General features: G+C 39.4%; 1 non-coding gene across 1 annotated transcript; it reads right to left on the minus strand.

Moving 5' to 3' along the window:
* Positions 1 to 5,669: 5,669 nt before the first annotated feature.
* Positions 5,670 to 5,775, minus strand: LOC133828048 (small nucleolar RNA R71). Its single transcript, XR_009890693.1, has one exon. It is a non-coding gene; the product is annotated as a small nucleolar RNA R71 (small nucleolar RNA).
* Positions 5,776 to 6,086: the final 311 nt, after the last annotated feature.

Below are 6,086 nucleotides of genomic sequence, written 5' to 3' on the forward strand. Positions count from 1 at the left end.
CCTTAATACCTCAAGTATTCGCATAGTCAACGCTTAATTCTTTAAGATATCTGATAAACTTTCAGACTGCTATTCCACTTGCAATCAACTGATAGTTCCAGATTCCCACTCTGTTCTCTTTGTTCTCTAGATCCTTTCCAAAATTTAAAATACTATAGGGTCTCAATTCAGCATCATTGACGTTCTACCCTGAAACCAGTTCACTTGACCCAACCACATTAACTCCATCAACTGAGTTAAAACTTTTCATGTCCAAACACCTTTTTTAAGGTCTAAAGTGGTCTATTCCCATGATACACTACCACATCACTTAACCCGTTAGTGTCCCGAAGAAAACTCTAAATTCTGTCACCCGCTCAACCCTCCCGGTACAACGTACCCTAGGAGGTGGAATGATATCCATTCAGAATTCTCATTGATAAACCAAATTCTAATTGGATCCTTCACTCAATCCTGGTATCTTGACTTGTACCGCCTTGGCAGGGTTCTTCCCTGCTTCAACCAAACTCCACTCTTTGGATTCCATAGCTCAGTGACACTCACCAGCTAATCATACCTACTAACGTTATGCCAACCTCAGTCGTTGCCTTGTCCACTCCATTACAATCTATGGCGTTATTCCTTGATTGTCGCATGCCTCTCAGTTAGGAGTTCCGCCTCCAATTATATCTCCCCTCGTTCAATCGAGGATTATAAATACTGATCGCCCATCCGCTATTTTTCACCACATCTGGGTCTCAACGTTAACCTTCTTACTAATACCCAACACTCAAGTACCTTATGCCATGCACAACTGTCGACTTAACGTTCCAAGTGTATCAACCATGATCCATTCAGTCACCTCCCACAAGGTTCAATCCATCCTCGCATAAATTTGCGACTGGGCGTGCCCAATCTATGGAGCACCCCCACAGTTCCATATCCTCATCATGGATCAGGTCCTTTATGCTATCACTCTACAATTAACCAGATCGCACACATATTCCAACATCGCCAGATACCAATCAATTCTTACCTTGTCTTCTGAATTTTCCTGACTAGACACTACTCATTCCATCTAACCTCAAGTTTTACTGTTCTCCTCATCTCTGATGTAGTTGTCTCCGGAGGTACTTATGCAATAGATGACGCGCTTACCAGTCTTGTTATGCTTTCTACTCTTTAGATATTCTTCATTAGCTTCTTTGTGACTTCAGATCAAATCTCCTCATACCGGTCCTTTCTTCTTATAGCTCTACTCTGAGTACTCCTATCGACACCCAAACTGACACTCCGTAGAACCTTACCTGTGACCCTGCCTCCTGGGAACTAACGTCTTCAGCATAATAATCAGTTACTCACCATTTCCGTCTAGGAGTAATCCACATACATTGCTCATGAGCTTGAAGGGGACTTGCCCATACCGTTCATGCATTCTCTGCCTAAAGAACTTACCTGTGCTGCTGTAGCTTGAACCATTCTAGATTCTTTGTTACCAACTCCTCACACCCTACCCGATGCAAAATAGACAAATTCATGAAATGTCTCTATCCTTGGTTTCCAGCTGGTAATAACCAGATCATAGATCAACTCTTGGGGACAATGTCCCATCTCGTATCCAACCTCAAACTTTTATTCCTTACCAACAATGCTAACAATCCCTGCAATATGACGCTCTGGCTATTCCAAGGTCAAATTCCTTCGATTGCTTCAATAGGTTTTCTGTCCGCCAAAACCATCTTTTACAGCATTCCTTATACCAATCCTATCTGTAGTCCGACCTTGAAGTACCCCCAAATCTTTCTTTACATACCCACATAATTTTCCCACTAGCCAGCTCAGTTTCCACTCAGTCTCATTTACATACCCCAGATGATATCCTCTACAATCCATCTGCCAGAATTTCTAATTCCTTCTCAATAAGTATTAATATCTTTAGCCTCTCGTATAACACCCATGAGGCAAACTCTCTATGTCTAACTCCCTCTCAGAACATTCTCAACACCGAGTTCTTCCAGTCCATTACGTAACCAAAGCATAACCATACAGTTGAATACTCATCCTCGAGGAATCAGCCTCGAACTACGAATGTAGCAAGGCATTCAAGTTTTCTATTCCCTCACTATGGGAAGTCCATCCTAACATATCGAGTCATTCTTCGTAGAAGTCATGTCCTCACCTGACCTCTTTCCAGGTGGCATCCTCTTCCTCATGTGCATACCAATTAACCTCCCTGGTTCCTGTCACCATCTTGATGACTACCTTTTCAATCAGGCTTCTTTCCAATGTCAAATTAGGTCCCTAGCACTGTCTGGGGTCCTTCTACCTCAAAATTGAGAATTTGTCCTTGCTGCATTCTATCAATAAAAGTACCATCTTATCAATCAGACTTTTCCGCCATTCTGGAAAAACCGGAAGCCACAGAACTATCCGGGGTTCTTTTAACTCAGTTATCACAAATCTATCTTTACTAACTCCATCAAAGGAAGCACTGCCATTGCAGTTCTGGTACTTAGGCTCTATGCATCATTCATCAGTTCCTCGAACAACATGGCCCTCTTCGCCATCCACATACAGACGATAAGTCCTTACATTAGAGCGGCCCAAATACCTTAGACTATTCCAGATCTCAAATCCTTAAATGGGTTGCCATCAATTCCAGATACATCCATCAGTATAAATTTCCGAAATGAATTACCCAATTCACCAAACCCATTGATTTACACTGTTGTTACCCTATCAGTCCAAACCAAACTTATGAGCCCACCAGTCTCCACAGTTCAAACCATGTCTTTATAACCTCTTCTATCAATCACCATCTGAGTTCTTTCCAGCCCATTAAGCCAGTACCTCCGCCCGAGTACCATTTCCAGGCGTCTCTCTGCCTCAACATTTAACACAACCCTCTAATCAGGATCCCTCATCCTCTTAACCAAGGGTGGAATTAACTTTGCCCATCTATTGATAAATTCCTTGTCAGCCCGAACTCTCCTCAAAACCAGAGGATAATACCCTTTAAGCCTTTCATATAATACCCTTTTCTGTCCATACCCTCACAATAAACCAACACTGGTAACCTTACTGTTAAAACATCGAAATCAGCTATTTTCCCAAAGAAATCCACTGTTCTTCTGTTCCATCTCAACTAATAAACTCCATAGCTTACTCACACACTAGTGACCCTCTGCTGCTACTTTCAGGGATAAATGGACATCTCTAACTCCAACTTATATCTAGAATCCCCCTTTCAATGTAATATCAGGTCCACATAACCCTTCTAGGAACAAACAATTCGACTTCATCTGCCAAAACTGATCGAACTCCTAGGTTCTGTGGTTCATACTCTGAACCAAACCACAACTAGATCCAAATAACCACAGTTATCATGCACACACAAAGCATATATAGGCCAAATCCACAATGATATACGTTTAGCTACCAGATTTAAACATCACCAAGTATACCCAGGTCTCACCATGCTTCATACAAGCCAATAAACGGATATTACATACGAATTCAATTTAAACAATTGATAACTCTTGAATAAAGAGTTATTTCATGTGCTTTTGAACTTATATTTGTGAAAAAAATCATGAGTGTTAGTTTATTTTTAGTTTTTGTAGCTAACTTGGATGTTTTCATTATCTTAATTAAGTGTAATTATTTTTTTTAGTTTTTAATAGCTATTGGGTTAAAGATAATGATTTCATGGTTAAATATTTGCACAAAGGAATGAGTGAGCTTAAGAGTCTATTGTGATGAAATTATTATGTTGATGGCTGAATATTCAGGATTGCTGCAGCAAAACTGAAGCATTGTGATCAGCTACATTTTGGAGCATGGAACACGTGGCAGTCAAGAGTCAAGCTTACATTTCAGCTGATGTGGCAGTGGCAGAAGGAAATATCAGAATAATGGAGAAAAGGACAAAAGAGAAGGAAGACTTGATGTTTTGGGAGGAAAAGAGGGGCATTATGGTACTTTTGGAGGAGAATAAGATAACCTAATATACCAAAATAATGCTCCAGCCGTAACATACAAGCAGCAGCCATTTTTGGCAAAGAAAACCAGTGAGTATATCAGAGAAAATGCCAGGAAGAAATAGAAGAGAGGTTCAAGGAAGAAGGAGGCCAACCCAAGAAACTCAAGCATCATTTGGATTTGTTTTTCTCCTCTTTCTAAACTCTATTGTATTAATTTCTGAGTTGGATTTTAACTGAATATTATGGGTTGTTTTGATTATGAATTAATGTATATGAAATCATCCATGAACTAATTTCTTGGTGGCTTGAATTGTTGATGAACCCTATGTTATAATCTATCCATTTCTTGCACTTTATTTTAGTAAAATCTCCCTTGATCATTCAAGTGTGCTTAAATTGATTTCTTGTTGTTGTTTGGCCAGCAATGGCAAGTTATTTTAATTATATTTAATGCTGGAAAGGTTGAATGTAATAGGAAAAGCTTGAATGACACAAGTCATAATCTAGGTTAGGTTATGTTAGTAATTAATATAGGGATATGTTAACTACGTTGTGTAACCTATGAGAAGTGAACCGTGATTGCATTCTTAAATCTGATTTTGCATAAGAATATGTTTAATTAGGTAGAAGAATTAAGGTCATAAGATTTGGGAAAGTTTTATGCGTGTTAAATGAACTTTTTGTTATCCTGGGAGTTTTGCTAGAATATTGCTGCAGCAACACGTTCGCAATTTGTTCAGGACGAATAATATAGGGGAATTCAACAATTCAAGTCCATTTTGCAATTCATAAATTTCTCTCAATTTTCTTGTTCAGTTCAGTTTTTAATTTCAGTATTTCTATTTTATTTTAATACTTTGCTTAGTCTATAAACAACCACTTGACTTTTAATTTTCTAAAATTGTTTAGTAATTGTTTTGCTTCATTTTTAATTTGCTATCCCTGTGGAGACGATCTTGAATACTTACTACTTTATTACTTGTTTTGTGACTGTGTACACTTGCACATTTTAATCGAATCAATTCTCACAACAAGTTTTTGGCGCCGTTGCCGGGGATTGAAATTAGAAATTCTTCTAAAATTAATTACTTGCAATTTATTTTTTTCCTTTGTTGAGCTGACTTTGTTTGCTTGCTCTTGTATTTTCTTAGGTGATTTACTATATGAACGAGCAAGAAGACATTGAACTAGCTCCTATTGACCCCGAGATTGAAAGAACAATTAGAAGAAGACTAAGGGAACAACGGGCTCAAAATTGCCTTAATATGGCTGAAGAGGTTGAAGGAGTTGAGGGTGCTAATAATGTCACTAATACAATTGCTATGGCTGATGATAGAGAGAGAGCCATAAGGGAGTACGCTGCCCCCATGTTTAATGAGCTAAATTCGGGCATTGTTAGGCCTGAAATTCAAGCACCCCAATTTGAGTTAAAGCCCGTGATGTTCCAAATGTTGCAAACAGTGGGTCAATTTAGTGGGCTGCCTACTGAGGATCCTCACCTTCATCTTCGTTCATTTTTGGAGGTGAGTGACTCCTTCAAGCTACAAGGAGTGACTGATGAGGCCCTAAGGTTGAAATTTTTCCCTTTCTCTTTGAGGGATCGAGCTAGAGCTTGGCTCAACACTCTTCCTCCCGACTCGGTGACTACATGGAATGAGTTGGCTGAAAAATTCTTGATGAAGTACTTTCCCCCTACCAAAAATGCCAAGTTTCGCAATGAAATCATGTCATTTCAGCAGTTGGAAGATGAATCATTCTGTGAAGCGTGGGAGAGATTCAAGGAATTATTGAGAAAGTGCCCACACCACGGGATCCCACATTGTATACAAATGGAGACTTTCTACAATGGGCTCAATTCTTCCACTCGTATGGTGTTAGACGCTTTAGCCAATGGGGCTATTCTCTCTAAGTCCTATAATGAAGCCTATAAGATTTTGGAGACGATAGCTAGCAACAATTATCAATGGTCCAATGTTAGAGCCTCAACAAGTCGAAAAGTGGCTGGTTTACTTGAAGTTGATGCATTGATAGCTTTGACAGCTCAAGTTTCTTCAATGACTAACCTTCTCAAGAACATGAGTTTGGGGGGAATGCTACAGCCAGCTGCTATGGGCCAAGTGGCAG

This window comes from Humulus lupulus, chromosome 3 (assembly GCF_963169125.1).
Source record: "Humulus lupulus chromosome 3, drHumLupu1.1, whole genome shotgun sequence".
NCBI classification, from domain to species: domain Eukaryota; kingdom Viridiplantae; phylum Streptophyta; class Magnoliopsida; order Rosales; family Cannabaceae; genus Humulus; species Humulus lupulus.